The sequence below is a fragment of the Trichoplusia ni genome, chromosome 11 (assembly GCF_003590095.1).
Source record: "Trichoplusia ni isolate ovarian cell line Hi5 chromosome 11, tn1, whole genome shotgun sequence".
NCBI classification, from domain to species: Eukaryota; Metazoa; Arthropoda; class Insecta; order Lepidoptera; family Noctuidae; genus Trichoplusia; species Trichoplusia ni.
The window spans coordinates 9,920,779-9,941,941 of record NC_039488.1 but is presented as its reverse complement, the minus strand read 5'-3'; the positions used below and the strand labels follow the sequence as shown (position 1 = coordinate 9,941,941).

The 21,163-nt window shown below is 34.5% G+C and overlaps 1 protein-coding gene across 6 annotated transcripts in view; it reads right to left on the bottom strand.

The window, feature by feature from the left end:
* LOC113498917 (putative polypeptide N-acetylgalactosaminyltransferase 9) overlaps positions 1-21,163 on the bottom strand; it is a 93,028-nt gene that overhangs the window by 47,025 nt on the left and 24,840 nt on the right. Inside the window, exon 1 of one of the 6 annotated variants that reach the window (XM_026879173.1) lies at positions 9,557-9,574. The exons of the other annotated variants lie outside the window; for them this stretch is intronic. The gene's annotated coding sequence lies outside the window, so the exon portion shown is untranslated. Of the gene's footprint in view, positions 1-9,556; positions 9,575-21,163 lie in introns of those variants that run through there. 6 annotated transcript variants of the gene reach the window in all.

Below are 21,163 nucleotides of genomic sequence, written 5' to 3'. Positions count from 1 at the left end.
GACTTTTGCACCTAAGAATGACTCGAAAGGTGAACTTTTGAAGATTAATTGAGGATGTGAATAAAAATAACTAGACAACGTAAGCCAAAAGGCAAAAAAGAATTGTCCTGTTCAAAAATCTGTCATTCATATAAAGGCTTCATGGAGCAGGAATGAAATGCTGACGACAAGCTCGCATTTCATGAAAATCCCGAATTTGCAACAAATATAAACCATGACTCGGGGACAAATCGACGCGGTCTGTCGTAGATGACGCTTTTGACAGCCACTTTGTACCGGGATTGCGTAAACGAAATAGTTTCGGGCAAACTTAAACGAATTGAAAACCGAGATTTGTTAGCACTTTCGTTTCTTTTGTTATGTTCTACGAAAGCAGTTTTTTAAAAGGGACCATAGAATTACTTTTGTTCTCATAACTCATTGAAACTTGAAAACAAATACTTATGTTGACTAGCATAATATTGTTACTATTATTTTTTAAATAATTAAGCTCATAAGAGCACTTCCAAGACACTGCACTAAATAATGAACTAGCTGAAATACTTCCAAGCAAAGCAGTAAGAAATTCAAGATATTCCATTGCAATTTATGTGGCGACAACCAATTAGTGTCTGTTTTGTAACAAGCAACAACTTGGCAACAGCTGCTTAGATTCTTCACGACGTTGACAAGACTTTGTCAAGTTTCGTAACTCAGGTGCCACCGAAACCATTTGTCAGATGAAATGTACAACAAACTTTAAACGAAAACTTCGTAATTGGAAAATTAAATTTCACATGTCTGAGAAAGCCATTCATATATCAAGTGTGTATTATCAGTAACTATGTTATATACATGTGATCTATGTTACCTATATAAAGACCGCTTACTAACACAGAGGCCCGAAATCCCAAAACTTAATTGCAAACGGGGCCGACATAACAAGGGCTTCACCGTTTTACTCAAATCGACCGTTCAATCGTCTCTCCATCTAAATTGGCATTTCATCAGCATAGAAGCGTCGAACCACAGAGCCGTCGCAAAATCCACCAAGAGATATAAATCAATTGATTGACATAATATCCCAAAGACGAAGGGATCTCTAATCAAAGGTCGAACAGAAGAAAAGAGCACCAAGCCGATTAAATGGGAGGTCGGATGGAAAAGAAATGATTAAACGTGGAATTAGCGACGATAAGGAAGGCGGGTTTCCGATGATTGGCAATGTTGTGATAGGAACTTTGTCGGTGGCAATCTCAAAGATGAATTTTTATAATACGTTTGGATACACTTTGATATCTTTGTATAATGTGTTTTTAAGTTCAAGAATGCTAATATTTCTAAGAGGAAGAAATGGATAAAAAATAAATAAAATGAAAGTAATATAAAAATATATCAAATACCTAAACTACAACAGTTTCAGTTCTTATTAAGAGTATTTCCATTAACTTTTCACACTAGGCCCTTTAAGCTCATTAATGTCCGTGTATATTAAAGTCAATCACCGTTCACATAAACTGTAAAACTTTCGCGCCCTATTTAAGTAAATAATTTCATATTTCTTATTCTTAAAATTATTTGAGTTATTTTTAGCTTAATCTGTATTACCAATTACCTAAAACATTATTCATAAATAAGGCATTAAGTCGCAAAAGCCATATTCAGGGTTCCACGCGACGGAATGGTTACCCATCGCAAGCCTTAAGTCGTCTGATACTCGTAATACAGACAGACGCCGAACGAGATAACCATTCACAAAGGGAACCCTCACTAAAACTGATATCTGCGCTAATAGGATTACTGGTACAGCTATTACATGATAATTTCTGATTCGTGTCTATAATGTTCTACAACTTAACCCATTGCAAAAGCCGTTATAGATCTTATAATATCTTGTTGATAACTTTTAAGCACTTTTGGGTATTTAATCAGCCGACGTACCAAAAGAGAAATCAGTTTATTAAATATCAACAAAAATACTGAAAAAGGAATCTAAAAGAGTTACTGGAACCAGTTATAAAAAGTCAGAGTGTAGCAAAAAATTAATCCGTTTTGTACCAAACTTTTTCGCTTCGGCTCGAATATCGAATACCTGAAAACTATTCGAAGTATTAAAATTCAATTTTCTATCTGCGCCCATATGTACCCGCACGCTAGATACGCGCCATGATTCACATCGTACGCAGTAGATAAAATATCAACCGCTCACCCGAACTTCATTGGCAAACAGTTCGACCGTGCTCGGAAACGTTAGCGACACTCGGCGAGGTATAAAAATTGGAATAGGCTAGTCGACATCGCACGCACGGGGAACACGACGGTAGCTTCCGCTCGCAGGCGAAATAAAATTTACCATCTCGATCCGACATCAATGTGTTATAACCATACGGGCCATACACTTCAGGACAGATTACAATACACACAGAATATTCGACGTTATTGCGTAAACTTGTACTACATTGTTCGCAGTAACGTAGTTCCGAACGTCCGTGTCGGTCGTAAATCATGAAGGTAATTTAAATTTTGTCATTAGAGCTAAACTTATGTTATTTTGCACCGAAACGTGCACCTGTGGTGAGAGATAACATGAAACATAAATCAAAATAATGGCATGTGTAAAGGAAATTTGCAGTTAGCACACATACGAATCTATGACAAAAATTAGGTTACGAAGCGGAACAAAAGTCAAACACTTTTGCATTTTAATTTGGCGAAAAATGTGTAGTTTTATTTGTGTACAAACATAACTGGTGCTGTATTTAATCGCTTAATTTAACGGTGTTCGCTTGCGCTTGGACGCGAGTGTACAATACATGCGGGTTGGGTGCGCTGCGTTTTATAGCCAAGCCATGTATCAAAGTTTCGCGAGCGGTCTGAATATCTACCAAGAGTCAGGACCTCCCGTCGACGATACACGACCAGACTTTACGGCGAAAATTCGAGAACTTTGTTTAAAATTAGTTTGTGTATACCTTTCTAGTGGGTCGTTACAGGAAGACACGATTGTACTCGGAACCGGCAACATTGGCTTGAAACAACGAGATTTTGTTGTTTCCAGTAAGTAGCGAAGATAGCATCTTTTCTTAGTATTGCGAAAATACCTAATTTAAGAGCAGACACTTTGAACAAGGACTTAGATATTCTGTATATATTTTTAATTTTGTTAGAAACCTACTTTAATTTAAATTAGAGACAGCTTAGTGATAATTTCAACTTTTATGAAAAATATTTATAGATAGAAATAATAAAGCAAAATATCACAAGATAAAACTAAATTGAAAGATAAATAAATGCGAAGACGACGATTGATTAAATTAATTCAAACAGAAATCCTAGCAATAATAACTACTCTAAAACACGTTAATCCCGATAAGACAAGTTGGGTCTAATTAAAAAGATACCCAGTCTTGTTCTTCGAAATATTAAGAGAATCTCGAGATACGATGTCTGATACAATTTGCCGGATACAAGGCAATTTAGTTGTTATTTCACTGGGAATAAGATTCAGAGAGATGATAAAGAGAAATAGGCATTGTAAGCTGCCAGGAACAGTAACTAAGAGAGCGCCTGCGGAAAGGCAAGCGCTTGAAGCAATGTAGCCATAATTTGCGTCGTTTCATCAGAATTACTGAGCCCGCTCGAGGTAATCTTCACAAAACTTCATTTTAGTCAAGTGAACGCAAATTATATCCCTTTGAGAATGTAAGGCGACTAAGTTTTACGAGTGCCTATTGCATTGATAGGCTTGACATTTCGTTTATTTTTAATAGACCAACGTTTTTGCATCAATTAGATTGATACTATTTATTAGCAAATAAGTGAAATTGACAGTAATCTAATAGAAACTAAAAATTATAATAACATTTTAAAGATGAAATTTTATTAAAGTAATTTAAAATTATAGCCGTATAATTTGTCTCTAATATAACGCTATATACTTATGCATTTTTTTTCTGCAGTCTAATAACAACAAAGAACTGGTTTATTTTTTCCTAAATTCACGTGTAGTTCTAATCTAAAAACAATTCACATGAAAATATGATTTCCGAATGCCCGACTATATCGCAAAGCCACAAAATAAGATTACCCAACGTTTTCAAAGTACACCGGGTTACGTTGGCCAGTTTTACGTTTACGACTGTTGCACTCATAGAAATCTAAATAACAAGGTAATAGAAATGGCATACACCGCGGCGATCTATCGAAACGCATGTCGCCGGTGGGCGGGGCTTCAACACATTCACAGCAAATAACTACGCAATCACGCAAACATTAACATCGAGAAGACCAAGCAAACAATACTAGGCCGTACGTCTAATGCAATAAGGTTGACTTTGTCGTTGTATGGATTTACTAACTCACACAGTCATTGCATTTTTTTGCATTAGTTGTAGTGATTACGTAAACTACACTAGGGATTGACTACGGATCCGAAATATAATGAAAGACGAAATTATGAGTGACAATGTTTTTTGTTGTATTCTTCTATGGATTACATTATAATATGTACCCACTTACAAAAAAAAAAATCGCTAATTGTCGGTTGACAAAAAAAAATATTATTAAGAAATACTTGGTACCTAGGTAGGTTTGGTATACTTTTTAGTGTCTTTTCGGTGACTTTTTAGTCGTCTTACAAAAGCAGCCCTGTTCATGTATCGAATGACTAGTAAACGTTCATAATAAAAAAATAGGTATTTATGAGATTTGGATAAGTTTAAATTGCAATTTTTATTCAATGCTATGCTATAGCGCAAGGCGTACTTTTTGAAACATTCAGTTGCGAGCGCGGTCCGAGCCGTAAAAATGGAGAGGGGCGCGGGCGGGGCGGCGGGCGGCAAGTTATCAAGCATGCAACTAATTTCATAGTGTATATTCGGCCTAAGTTGTAGGGTACCAATTTCGTTTACCCGTGGTAGTCATCCACTTGTCTTTTGTATTTATTTGCAACCTGCGGGATTCTGAAATAAAAATATATTCAATAATATGTTCACAAAAACAAACGACTATTAAAATTGTTACTTTTCGTATACAATGTTAATTTTGGATAATTTGTCCGCACTTAACCACATCACTATTTCCGACAGTTTTGTGCGGCCGTACCACTACAAATACGATCGCATTGATAAATATTATTTTTCGTTATACATTTCTCTTTTTACAACGGTGCATTTCTGTAAGTCTCTTACTGCAGAGGCAATGATTAGTAAAGAATGCAATTGTTGCAGGATGGTGCGATATAAATATGGTTTATAATGAAGGTTATGTTTTGAAATTTAATTTTGCAATAACATCAATATTACTGCAATAATTTACTTACCGATAAAATGTTATCTATTTATTTATGTTATTACACGATGCAGATGAATTTCCAGCCTGAGAAACGCCGCAAAACACCATTTTTAGTGGTTCTTGCTGTGACGACGATCCGCGAGCGACTGAGCGTAAGTTCGCGCGCTGGTGTCGTCCAAGACACCAGTGTGGCGACAAGGTCACGCGGCGTTGGCACTTCTATTACCTTGTTATTTAGATTTCTATGGTTGCACTAAATAAAACCGTAATACATTTTGCAATTCATCAAAATAGAAACACACTTTAAGCCAACGGCACAAGGTACAAATTCATTTAAATTATGTATATACCACTAAACAAGAATAGAAATAGCAGTAAAAAAAACGCTTATTTGAAACAAGCATAAATTTTAGAACAAAATGTTCAAACTGGTTATAAAAATGAACTTGTTTTGTATATAAAATTATGATAAAATTCTAAAAATCCCAAATTGCATGTTGTTTGACATAAAGCTTGCATTATTCAGGATGGTTTTTGCAAAATGTTGATAAACTTATGACCTTACTACCTAAAAAGTTGCAAACGAAGCCAGACAGTTGTTTCGAAAAACGAGATTGGAGATAAGTAACAAAAACTCAACTTGACTTACGCTTTTGCATATAAACATTTGACTTGACTCAAAACGTTGAGTAAAAACAATATCCTATACATATATTATATCAAACTAAGCAACAATTTCTTTTAACAGCAATTATCTACGCATTTTTTTCGATCGCAGGTTACGATTTCTTCTCCGGCTTGTGGGGTTATAAAATAATGATCTCGTTTACACATGCCTCCGTCTCTAACAGTAAAATAAAACCAAATTTCGTTTATCCCAAAATCAACCATACCATCCATATTTCGTGCATATTGTCCATTGTATCATCTAAAGCGATATCAATAGCAGCTGTTCGTCTTTTTGTGAAACAATCACATTCATTACTTACATTTTACTTCAATATTAATACAATTTTTTTTCGAAACCCCGGCTGCGGTTTGGGGGTATTCTACATCGAGAACATTATAGAGAGGCGAAATTTATCCGACATAGTCGAAGTTCATCCATAATGAAACTGTTATACTGACGTGCCGCGTGTTTTCTTTGTACTATCGTATAAAAGGGCTTTGATCCTCCCAGTTCGGTTGAGGACCAGTGGCAACAATCCAAACTATTCACGATAAAAGGGTTTCAACTAAAAATAGGTATCTCTATCTACCTATGTAAACCTAAAGGGCGAGGGAAGGAAGGCTTTGATAAACAATAAAGTAGGAAAACGTTATTCCAGTGGTTCGGGGATCGTAGTGAAAATTATTGAGACTATACTATACTACATTACAATAAATAAAGCAACGACGAAATTTCTGGATGCACAACAGCTATAAATTTACTGGAGATACCAATGAAAAAGGGGTTTAATTCGTATCTCGTTCTCGCATTTATTTTTCTTGAATAAATATTTTAATATATTTCACGATGTTAATTGTAATAGTCAATAAAAGCTTTTAGACATAATTACTTAACTAAGAAACTCAATTTAGTTGATAATGCTGTAACTTCGGTCCTTATATTAAACTAATAGCGTTATAATATTATCTTGAGTGCAATCATCGTTGAAGTAGATGTTGCTGATGTAGTATGAAGTTGAGTAAGAGAATTACAAGAACTAGGTAAAAGTTATAATGAATCGCGTGTTAAATATGATAAGGCAAGTATTTATGAAACCTCCCTAATTATATAGTATAATCTCATGAAATTAGTGAAAAGCAAGTCAGACTTGCAACACTAAAGTATCATAAAGTAAAAAACAACTTTTCAAAGGAAAATAGTCATTCGTAAAATGTATGATTACTTATCTAGACTTTGATTTAAATATTATCGGGAAATAAAGGGATGAACATATGGATAAACAATGAAACCTCAGCAATAGAGTCCCGTTGTTACTTTTCGGGTACGGTACCCAAAACATGATAGTGCAAGCAAGGAAGGCAGAACTGCATTTATCATACAAAATGTGTGGCATTTACTCTGGCCTGGCGTGCACAAATATACATTTGATATATTTATAAAAAAGAGAAATTAATAAAAGATGAAAATACGAGTGCAAAAAAATAAAAAAGGGAAACAGAAACGCCACCATAAACACTGGATCTTGGCACGGTATTCCGGCCAGCGAGGTACATTTTGCACTTACTTGTGGCCAAAGGAAAATAGGGCGGGGAATTTCTACAGAGAAATTTAGCAGTAAACGCCATATTGCGTACGTAACGCTGGGTTTCTTTAATTTGTCCCAACTATATTTTCTCCTAAATAAAAGATCAAGGTATTTTAACGAAGTGAAAATTTTGAGTGTATAGCTTAAATTTTTGTACCTTTGTTTTAGTATTCATTTACAGTAAAGGCGAAAGGTATAGTGAAGGTCTTTTTTTATTTACAATATGTATGTATAAAGTAATGTATAAGTAATATAAGTATGTTTACTAAATGACTAGTTCCCATAATACAAGCTTTGCTTTGTTTGAGACTAGATGGCGTTGTGGAATATTATTATTAATTTAATTTTCTAATAACTTGCCTAATTTTTCATCAGAAGTTTATATAGAATTAAAAAAAAAACCTCCTATGAAAATAAGCTGCCACCAGAAACCAGAGTGAAATAAAAAAAAGAATCACTAACATTCACTACGGTCATACAAGACACGCTGTTCAACACTAAAATCATAATTTAAATTCAAATTCTCTGAAAACGTAACATTTACCGACAAATTAACTTGCTCATGGAGCTTGAAGCTAATTGTCATATTTACTTCAACGAAACTTATTCAACAGTAAGCCCACTTTCACGAAATCAGACCTCCCCAAATACTTCTTGATGTACCATGACGCAAACTAGGCTTAACTTCTCATATTAATTCTAATTGTAATTCTAAAGTCATATAAGATGACTTCTATTAATTATTGGAGTAGATTGAATGACTCCACTTTGTAGCTAAAAGTAACGTAGTTACTCAGTTCTTGGCTTTTAAAATGAAGATAAAGTAAGTTGAATGAAAAACCAATCCATTAGGGTTACAGGTTTCTAGAAAAATGTGGTTTAAATCACCTTAGCTTTTCATTCCGTATAGACGCCGTGAGATATTTCTGTGTAAAGCAATGTCGAAGTAAATTTGTGTTACAGATGGACTATCGATAGAAGTAACTAGGAAGTCGAAGGAGATTGAGAAAATACGGATAAGAGGAACTTTATTTAGAATACGACCAAGAAAAGACGTGTAATGTTGTGTACCTACGTTTGAGTATACTCATTTAGTTTTAAGAATATGTTTTGTTAATTTTCCTTTTTACTATTTCTTATTAAGTTTTTGTTTTGGTTTCTGAGAATGATAATTCTTTCCCCTGAGACACGCAGCCTAAGTGTTACAGTGGTAGTTTCGTTAGTTTTTATTCTCACTTTATGTATAGTAAAAATGCTTACCGAAACTATTTCGTTTCTTGTTAGGCACCAGACATAGATTTTCACTTGCCGATACCGACAGTTAGAAATTCCTTAATAAATCGACTACATTACTATTTCCTCCTCCGGTCAACTGGTAATTTTATTGCTGCACAATATAATTAGTGCGAATGGAAACAAATTGTATGCAATGAATATTATGGGTATTGTTCCAACCTGTAATATGCTGCAATAACGAAATAAATGTCCACGAACGACGTTGGCGGTAATTGTGATGGTGATGGCAATGCAATGAGGGTAATTAATTAAATCATTAAACCCTGTAAAAAATGTGGTGGCTTTTTTTGTAAAAGAGATATGGATGCCAGTTTGAAGACTGCTAAGGTTGATGAAAAAACATTTATTGATACGCGACGGTGCAAGAAGTGGGTCTTGTTTATGAAGGTTAATAGCAAAAATTTTGGAGCTAAAAATAAGTGTGATGCTGGCATAGGTGACAGAAATGCTTGAAAAAGAATCAAAATAATAGTGTTATTGCCAGATTTAGGAAAAATCTGTCAGATTTAAAATTTCAGTGATAGAAATTTTAAACCAATACTCTTACTGGAAGCCAAATTCTCGATGTTTTGAGCAGAATAAAAGAAGGACAATATCTAAACATGGAGATGAAAATTGCTAAAAGTGTACCGAACCTAATCAGCATACGTGGAGTTCATCGAATACTAACCAGCACGGATGCGATAACATCGATGAAATTGGACACCATTTTAAGACTATGCTATAATACTTACGACGAACATATTAACACTAGGTTCTTTGCAGCTTACCTGAAACAAAAATGAAAATATTAATTATATTTTTTTGTAGAGTCAGTTTCATCAGTAGCTAAATAATATTTAATTTAACTTACCTTTAGTACTTAACTCTCTAACTCGCTCACTTAGTTGTTCGTTATTTTCTACAGTTAGCAACAAATTATTCAAAAATGAAGGAAAAAAAAAACTTTGTTACATCCTAAAACCCAAATATTTCCATAAATCGTTATTCTGAAAAATGAAAAACACCGCAAATTTATACAACAAAAAAAACTGGAATTCAAATATCAGGAAAAACACATGTTATTCGAAACTTCAAAAACCTACACGATTGCATCTATAGAACCGTCCAATTTCGTCTAAAACAGTTCATTCGTACCTGTATATTGAGTCAGCAATGTCGACACTATTATGCTAAACGGAATAACGGGGGTATCGAAGCTATCCAGGTCTGTGATGAGATGACACTCGTTTTACGACCGCCCATTCGCAATCCAACTACATTCCTGGAAGATCCTCTAGTGTTTATGTTTTGTTTTACTATCTAAACGTGTGGTTCTTGATGTGTCGATAAAACTAACACAGTACAATGCCGGTTAGGTCAGAGGGTAGACGTGATTTTATTGGTTGTTTTGCTTGTTAGTGTCTATTATATTATGAAGTACCTACTTCATTTGTTAATTTAATTCGAAAGATCTTTGGTTTGAGTCAAAAACATGCAACGCGTTCGAAGAGACTGATAAGATTTTAGAACTAAATTGCTGGGGATGAAAATGAACAACTCGCTTAGAAAATAAAAACACTAGCTTAGCTCTTGCTCTCTAATCTTTTGGAAATTACCGATTTTCATTTTCAGCTTAACCAAGAAAAGCCAATGTTATCAAGAACTTTCGTTCGAAGAAAACACTTTTAAAACTTCATATTTCTAGAGGACTTTAATCGCATGTTTCGGAACCATATGGCAGCAATTTATTACTGAATTGACGATTTGCATGTCGAATGAAACCAGTCACATGCTTGGCTGGTTCTTAGCTGACCTAGCTAGAACACTTCGTTACGGCCATAACGTCGGTAATTTAAAACGGAAAGAGCATGTAGTAGGAAGTCCTCAGTCAAGAAACTTTAAAGGACTCCGACTGTTTGTTGGTATGATATGTTATTATTACAGTTTAAAAGCACTATACCGAGAACATTGCAGTTATAACGCCAGAGGAATAAATGGGTATTATGGGAACGTCGTTTCATGAAAATAAATGTTATACCTAGAGCAGAATCCGGAATCAGAAAGTTGTTCCGTTTTAAAATATTTCAATAGATATGTTTATTTTGACAAAGTATTTTTATAACAATTTCGTCATTATACGCTTTTACTAAGATATAGTTATGATTAAGTACCTACTATCGTGGTAACGAGATGAGCAAATTGACCTGAGGTATTAAAGAAAATAAATTAATATTTTAAAATGCGACGCCTAATAAAATCGTGCGCTTTTCCAAATCCATAAATATTAATCAGTTGACAAGTAGCAGAACTTTGTCAACAAAACTACGAAATCTATTAAGAAATGCCATTTGTAACCAAAGTTAGGTGTGGCGTCGAATTTAGTCGAAGAGCCGTGGTATTCTTTGGTCATCAGTATCATCTTTTAAAAAACATTTTAAGTTCATTAGTTCATAAATATGCTAAACACACATGTTAGTTTATTTTAACATAGCATTGTATGTAGTAACAAATATATTCGAGTAGAAACTACAGCAGCAATTTTATCATTACTCGAAACGGAAATTATTTAAATATGTCGTGTTCTATTGTAGTTGCAGTGCCTAAAAAGTAGGTCCTACCAAACAATATAATACGTGATGTTATAATTTTCTCTTGGCCGAGCTTCCCGACTATGAAAACGCCACGCCTAGGGGCAAATGTCCCGAATTTCGTGACGTCACATTTCCGGCCGCCCGGCACAATTTAGTTAGGGAAGTGCACCGGCCATTCGACCGGTATTACCGCACCGCCACTGCTCACCCCTCACCTGCTAATCGTATTTTTGTTAGCTCGCTTCTATTTCCACGTCTGACATTTAGTTTTGTTGCTTAATCGATTTATAAGGCTATTAATGTTGGTAATTCCCTCAGGCTACAGTTTTCTCGTTCAAGCGATACTTAACCTAATAATCTTGAATCCCTACTTACGTCTTACGCAACATACTGAAAACATGACAACGTTCTGTCTAGTCTGGGAATTTAGTGCAATAAACTTAAATACTACACTACAACTGCAAATAAAAGCAACAAATACCAAACTACCAAAAACAAAACAACACCTGTCAACTGAAAAAAAACAAACTCATCATTAAGAACAAATGACAATTCCCTCAAATAACACAACAGCATACAGCCGCAGAATCATTGTCACAGCATACGTAATAATAATGCAATTAAATAAATCTTTCGACCACAACGGTTTACCCACATCAGGATGGTATGAAGGCGAACCGTTGCTGTTGTGCCGTCTCTGACACTTATGAATAGGTAAACTTTACTCATGTTCGATGTTAACGTTGTGCATAGGCCGAGAGGAAGCCTGTCTGAGTAACTATTAAATGGATTTGGATACGTTTCTATGATTTGACGAGTATTGGTTGTGTTCGGATGGATGAATATTCATTATTTACATACATTTATTTACGAACATTAAAGATGCCATTTGAGCTCGAAAGCCTAGTAAATAGGCTTTAGTTTCTCGAGAAGGTCAAGGCCTCTAACTGAACTGACCAGTCTAATAATGTTCCTTGTCGTTCCTAGTCATTTGAAGTTTTTTTTTCTATTTGTTTTTTACTTAAATTCGGTATGTCATTGTGTAGGTACTCAGACATACAGTTCATTTTCCATATTGAGCTATTGTTTATGCTTAGACGTATCAATGATATTAAGTACGTAATAAGATACTGCGATTGAAACGTTTAACCTTGATCAAGAGAATCCTAGAGCGTGTCGGTCAAGGCAGCTGATTATATGAAGTACATATTCTTACGTCACTTTAGTACTAATATCATTACGTCTTAGACATTGGTAATGAAGGCAAAAAAAGGAAAAATTTAGCTTTTTCTAAAACAATTCACGACATCAGCTCTTGTAATTTATGAAATTGGTATCAAAGGCAAAAAAGAGGCTCTCCTCAAAAATTCACGAAATCAGCTCTTATAATTTATGAAATAAGAAATGCATCTGCAAACTGAACGATACATCGTTTTTCAGCCTTAACGCTTTTATCAATAAACATTTGATCAAAATCATTTTTTTACCGGTCTTGTAGTCGCTAAGATTAAGAGTTCGATTGCGCATCCAACCAAACAAACTCTTTTTCACTATATCGGTATAGATTTTCGAAAATCTTGAACTTTACATAATCATAGAAAACAAACACGGTTTACTCACTCTTAAACCATTGCATAAATATAACTCCAGAGTTTACCAAAACTAAGGCAATACGGCACCTAAGCGGTGTCTTAGCATTCGCTTTGTTTGTTAAGTCAACGTGTCAAAACTTTGTGTAACTAGCGTACATCAGTATAAACATAGCCTAGTGTGTACAGTCAGCAACAATAATTCATGAGATTTACTAGACTTTATGGATTGGGAAACAAAGTAGCTTGAAACTTAGAATTCCACTTGAAACTTAAAGAACACTGATATTATGATTTTTGTTGAACATTTTTGGCAACTAGTAGATTAAGCTGTGTTTCGTTTCCGTTGCCGACTGTACACACAAGGCTGCGTAACGTAGCTCGATGACGTCACAGTTCAGGCTTGGCTTATCCAAATATGAAGCGTTTGGGGAGAGTTATGCTCGTGCGTCACGAATTAGCACATACAATATATATATATCGATAAGTTAAAATTGGATCGACAATATGTTGAATTCGAAGCACGTTTCCACTTACAGTGCGGTTTTACTTTGTTACATTACGCTGTGCTTTGAATAGTCTGATGGAAGCTGTAATATTATATAATGTGGTTAGCGAAACCGAAACATGCGAACATGTGTTGTTGCAATTTCTCCGAGTGCAAATACGATATGCGTAATTGTGAATGTCGTACCTAATCAATGGTACTTGACACAGATTTAACTGAACACAATGAGAAAATTGAGAGTGAATGTCATATTTAGAAATACCTCTGAGTTTTTAAATTATACATTTTAAGAATACTAGTTCTATTCCTAAATCCGAGACCAGACATCACAAATACTAAAGCAGAAGTTTCTTCGCCTCCGAGCTCGTCTAGCAGTGGGTATACAGGTTCATATATAGGTAAAATTACTATTATTAATGCAACGGCACTCCATTTCAGATTAACGTTAAACTGGAAGGATATTCCTAATAATTTAATTTGTCTGATATTATTCTTTAAACATAAAACTGTCTGCACTCAACTTAAGTAAATACCATTAAACTGAAGATGATCTAATAACACTTTCTAAGCTATTCAAAAATTTGAATATTTAAGTACACATAAAATCCCTGCTCAAGCCGCGTTTGGTCCAACTCCTTGACCTACAAAATTCTTGGACAATAACAGCTAACGCTGCGCGCGGCACATCCATTATGGCGACAATACCTCGGATGTGTGCCCTGAGCATAATATATGCCTAAACTAAGTAAGTGCCTATTGTGCCGATTGTGGGCCTGTCGTTTGCTGAAATATATCTGCTTTGTTTGTTCTTCCTAATTTTAGGTTAGCGTTGACAGGCACGTACATAACTACACCTGTTTCTCTCTATACTTAATTATGATAATTGTTATGAACTTTAAATTACATCGCAATTTTGAATGGGCATATGAAATAACAATAATATTATTAACAAAGATTCTGCAATAACAATTAAAACAAGTAAATGTCATAACTTCACATAAGCAACCTGCTTACACAAGACGACTTTCTACTGAACGTCTTCGGATTAACAAAAAGAACTTGACACAGTCACACAACAAAACATGCAGGCGACAATCTCGAAACCCACGCACACCAAACGAGTAATAAAACAAAAAAATCGATAATTAGTGATGTAACTGCACATTACAATCGGTTGCATCGGGGTTTGCGCAACAATCGTATGAGGTCGCGACACGCAGGCGCAACACTACACTTGCAATAATATGCGCAAAATTAAAGCAGAAGGTCAAATTTGAAAGTTTTCCATCTAAGTGTCACATTTGATATATAAACACAAGGAAAATAACTTAAAATGTATAAATCTGTGTAGAAATAATAGATTTTTACTACCGTACGGATATATGTCAATCGAGCAAATTTTATAATAGGTCAATATGACGTTTGAATATTGGAAAGGTTCCAACTAAAATTACGACGCATCGATGTTTTAACATATGATTAGATATGTATTTATTAGCATATGATTGACTGTATTAGTACGCATAAAGAACACAGAAATATTTCTGTGTATTATTTTTTTATGACAACCCGTGTTTGCTTCATACTTTTGCTTAACGAGTTTTTATTATGCAACGTAACATTATGTTTCTTTTTAATTACAAATAAAAACAAATTTAAAATTCTTTTTATTACTTTCCAATTTCCATGTTATTTACAATACATTTTGATCAATGGTACTTCTGCGTACCGGTAGCCAGTTGGAGGTGTGATGCGCGCTCAAAACCACGCACCATTGATTTTAACGTGCATTGTTAAGACGTGTTGCACAAACTACGAGATAATCGGGTGGATAATATCGTTTTAATTGTTGGCTACAATACCATTTCCACCATCATAATGCTTATTATACAATCTCTACTAATAAAATATATATAATTATATAATACTAGCTGTTGCCCACGACTAGTAGAAGGTAGAAGATATAAGTTATGATTTATACCTTCCCTGCTTTATTTCATATTTTCCATTGTATCTTCGCTCCTATTAGTCGCAGCGTGATGGTTTATAGCCTAAAGCCTTCCTCGATGAATGGTCTACTCAACACAAAAATATTTTTTCAATTTGGACCAGTAGTTCCTGAGATTAACGCGTTCAAACAAACAAACAAACTCTTCATCTTTATATATTAGTATAGATAATAATATTATAAATGCGAAAGTAACTCCGTTTGTCTGTCTGTTATGCTTTCACGACTAAACCACTGAACTGATTTTAATGAAATTTGGTACAGAGATAGAGTTGACCTTGAGAAAGAACATAGGATAGCTTTATCCCGGACTTTTGAAGAGTTCTCTTGGAAACGCGATATAACCGACCTCGACGCGGGCGAAGCCGCGAGCGAAAAGCTAGTAGCATATATAGTAAGGTACATATAATTATATGTAAATTCATGAATAGATGAGCAATACTCAAATTTTTATGTTCTATTACGAACGTCTGCTGAAGGCTTTAGATTTTCATTTCGTTACATAAATATGTTAAAAGGTAGTTAAAAGATTATTTATAGGTCAATTAAATTAGTACTAGGTTAATAGTGAACTACGTTAAAGATTTAACGACTGGGATTCGGCTATTAAATCTGTTTCTAATATAGCCAAGACAATAATTTTGAATATTTATGAGTATGGTCTTTTGACATGCTTTTTATTACTTTTAATTAATACTTATTTTCTATTTGATGGTTATTAAAATTTAAAAAGGTACGAGTGGATAAGACCACTTATTGTCCCGAATTCACGTGGAATTCAAAAAAGATTATTATTTCTAAGTTTGAGCGAATTTCACCAACTTTAAAAATGAGGAAGTTTTCCTTCGTCTGTATTTTTTTTAATGTAGTTGTATAAGGTAACCTCCGAACTAGAGAAAAGATTTTGTCGATTCTTTTTTTATTAAACTTAAAAAAAAAACATCAAGTTTGGCTTAAAGTCGGTTGTTAACACAAAATTATCATTAAACATTTTAAAAGCTCGACCAACAGGCATTTTTGAAAAAATACCACTACGTTACCTACTCCTGAACTTATTGCACGCCAACTTGCACTAGCAGAACAAGTACCCATTATGAGCGTATCATTAAATCACAGTCTACGGCAAATGAGCACGTATAGCTATTACTTAACAATCATTATAATATCGAAGCGTGGGATAGTCGTGTGAATCACTCTTAATTGTTACTCTACCATCTGTCATTGTGGCGTAATTGCTTTCGAATCTTGTCTCCGTAACGTTTCCCGAAAGATATTATTTATATCATTATCAATAATATGTTCTTGTAATTTATTAATCATGGCAGTGTTCTTATGTTTAGACGTAATGAGATAGCGTTGTTGCTACCTATGTTGGTAGTGTGTGTGTGTGTCCAGCGATGCTATGGGTCATTGATCTTAGAAAACCCGTAGGTCATTCGAGAGAGATTAGCTTAGAACCGGGTGAAGTGATCTAAGCAAGAAAGGTCTTGATGAAGGTGCGGGCTTGGTGTAGGAGCGGCGGTTTTGTAGGTACATCATTGCGTGTATTGTATCGACGTGAAATTTTCTAAATAACATTAGCTGTTATTTTGTCCTTCCCACATTTGTCACATTTAAACAAAACCTATGTTGATGTCAAACTTCTTTGCTTACTTGATACAATATTTGTTGTTTTAGATAGAGATTCTATGCCATTACAGAATCATTCCAATTCGACAAAGTAACTACTGTTTATTCTTTATTCCAAAAAAAAATATGTCTATATTAAATTAATATAAACATCGTGTAGAAACAAAAAGTAAAAACGCAAACTACTTTAAAAGACAAATATAATTCCATCTAACAACAGATCTTTGATTACGATTAAATAACGTTTCAAGTTTATTAACAATCGTGTCATCGATGCCGTACCGGATTTCCATACCAGGCTGTAAACCGGAGTCGGTTTATCCCATAAGGTTTGAGTCGTAAAATATCGGAGGCTTTTAATCCGCAGTCATAAACGGGAGTTTCGACTTGTAAGCCCTTTCTTACTGGCCACTATAAGCTGATTGTTTTTAAAAATAAAATAATGTACCTATTAATGGAGAATGTTTTGTATTATTGTAGGCCGGTAAATAAAAATGTTAATCCTCCTTAGTTTTACTTTAACGTCAAATCTTTATCAATAAAATGTAAAATCTTTTCTATAAATCGTAACTCAACTAAAATGTACCAAAAAATTTAAGGCAAATCAAAAGATTAGGTCACACAAAAATGTTTTAGTTTTAATAAATGGAATATAATTTTTAAAGGCGGCGACGGCGGTCTTCACCGAACTAAAATATATGAAAATTGTAATAAAACGAACTGTGTTTGACCTACCTAGAATACAAGTTTTATGTATCGTAGATACTGTGAGTCATGACCACGAACTTTAAATATCATCTTAAGATCTGGATGTTATTCTTTAATTTCTATTGCTCTTTAAAATTTAGTAGTAAATGATAGAGGCAGCATGAGACCTAATAATAACTGTTTTGTTGTAAACCAGTCAGATCTCTACGTGTTAGAGTAGATGCTATGCCACGACCTCTTCAAGCAATAATATTATTATTATTCAATAATATAGGTTGTTGAAGCGTGACAGCACGATGCACTTCGTAGAGCGCCATCTCTTTTCCAAACTATCTAATACTACTATAAGACCTTGCGGCAGGCCCCTGAGATGGTATAATGTTAACACATTTCACTGTAATGAATGACAAATAGAAAGACATTTACATTCATACCATGTAAATAAGTAGTCAATGATTATGTTTAATGAGTCGTAAAAGTGGTATTCGATATTTCACATTCAGCGTACATTAAGAAAATAAATGTTGCCTGAGCCTACGTAAGTAATCATTATTTATTATTTTAAAACAAAATAGAATTTATTCCGAGATATCGTATGTATTCAACACTATTTGGAAAAAAATCGTTTGTAAACAAAATTGAATTGCGTGACGTAAATTGCTCAGGTTTAGTATTCTTCTCTATTTCCACATTGATATCGAACAAACTTTGACATATCGAGTAAAGAAACCCAATATTTACGTTTCAAATTGTATGCAAACGTAACATTTTCCACCGGCATCGCTCCATTTCACTAAATACGCATTATATTTGACACAGCCCGCTCCGCACAAAGGATTCGAACACAAACAATTATTTTCTAAACCGCTGAATCTGTATGTAATGTGTGCGTTGTTCACGACAGGTAATAATATAATTATTTATAGTACAAATTGTATGCATTATAGTAACTGGATATGGATGGATATAGGGGTAGAAGACGACCAAAGAAACGATGGATGGATTGTGTAAAAGACGATATGCAGCAAAGAGTGAGAACACGTCAGATAGAAAGGTATGGACGAAGAAGATAATTGCGCCGACCTCAAATAAAATAATTTGGATAAGGGCAGAGGAATGATGATGCAGCACCCGGATTTGTGGAGGCCTACTGCCACATCTTAAATAACATTATCGTAGTATTAAAAGATAGATACTTGCTCTTCGACCTGTAGTCGGTCCTATCCTTTGCACCTATGGAACCGTCTTACGGTTTTGTGCGGAGCTAGTAGACTAGAGCATATTTACAACGGTAATCGCGAGAGTCAAGTTGAGGAGGAAGGTTGCGACACTTAGTCATAAACGCTAACTAAACACATACTTCAAATTTAACGTGGTTATCTAGAGAATTAATGAAAGGATTCGTATGGACGTAGTTGCTTATTAGAACCCCCTTGAGTACCTATAAAAATTTTGGGCGAATTAAGCAATAAATTATATCAACAAAAAAAAAACAGGGGACAAGGAAACTCAGTGGACAAGAAGACCAACAGTAAAATATAGTTTTGCTTTATTTGATTAAAAATATATTCCAACCCCAAAATGAGGAAGAGTGGTAACTGATTACCATTTTCTTTTAACATGGCAACAAACAATTTGCACACCCTGCTAAGTACTATACAACAACTAGGTAATGTTAGTACATTAACTAGACAATATTGCAATTAATGTACTTGAATAAATGTAGCGTTACATTGGTGTCACTTGGCCGGTCAACTGGTGCATATCGATAATGCTAAATGGGGTTTTCCTTACCAAATGGCATAACTATGTCATTTGTGTTGTGGCAATATACTGGTACGTAGCCAATGCCCAGGGGGTTGGAGTGTGACGTCAGGCCAATTTATTGGATCCCTAATGTATCGAAATATTATGGGATAACGATGTCGGATGGAAACGTCGTGATTAATATTGTTATTTCTATTGTCTTGATATAATATGGGGCATTTTCCTCAAGTATATGCAGTTATACGTGGATATGTATATGTTAGTAGCATTTTATTAATGAGATTATTAATTTATCATTGATACCTGAGTGTAGTCTGATAGTAAAAACTAACAAGTTATAAATAACTCCCTTCTAAATATCGTATCATACGCTATCTTAAAAGATGACCTATTCAATAACTTGTTTAGAAAAGTTGAAACGTTTCCAAAAAACCATGTTGCCATGGAGAAACAGGTTTATAAAAAGAACTCCTTCAATGCGAGTTAATTGGATTAAATCAGTATAATCTATCTAAGGTTGTTTTCAAAGTGAAATAACTTGTAAAAATTATCTTCGTTCCAGCTGTTTACCCTAAATTAATATTATAGGTAGGTAGTGAGCGTAACATTAACTTGCTAAAACTAAGTTACCGTAACTTTTTTCGCAACCAAAACAGGCATAAATAAACGCCCCTAAATGCTGACGCCTATTCTCACTAACCTAGGAACTATATTTGACATTATTTAAGGCCTGACTAATAAAAAGGTTGTCGCACGCAAAGTTGTTTTTGAAACAACCTTTATGCCCTTGGTACACGAGTCGACATAAGGTTTTGATATCCGACGATCTTAGTCTGAAGTGACTACCGACTTGTTAGCTCATGAAAGTTCGTACCGTTATTCGTTCGAAATTGTTCTATTACCTTATGGTTCAAAATAATTCACGAGGTATATTCTAACAGGATCGATTTCCCCATGCAAAAATATTCTGATATATTATAACAATTTTAACTTTATAACAATTTTCAAAAAAATCTAAATATTGTAAACCTCTAAGTCAACGATAGCCAATGTTATAGACCATGTGGGCTAAAATCGTCAGGTATCGTAACACCTGCGTGGGTTCGTGTACAAAGGGCTTTAGTTGTCGTGACCGGAATCCGAACAAGTTAGGAACAGTGTCGTAATATGTTGAATGTTATAGACTTTAGGTGTTGGGGTGATTGTGAGGACCCTACTGTATCCCGGGGAACTGAGAAAGGTAAAATGGCAATCGTTTGAAAAACCCTGTTGTCAAGCAGTTTGGTTTAGCGGGGAATGTTGTTTGCTTGTTATGTATGTGTGTAGTAATGTAGAGTGAAACAATGGAGCCTCTGACACCATGTTTAAACATCATAAACTTGGGCAAGATAAGAAAGCATTTTGTTTTAGAAATGGTATACATATTACTAACTTTGTCTTTTCTTACTTAAAAAAATCATAGTAATGTACAGATTGAAATGTTTTCTTGTGCACTGGTTCTGTTCCAAAATTTTATTTCAACGTCTCAGCGAAAACTGAAATAAGTATCACTAAACAGT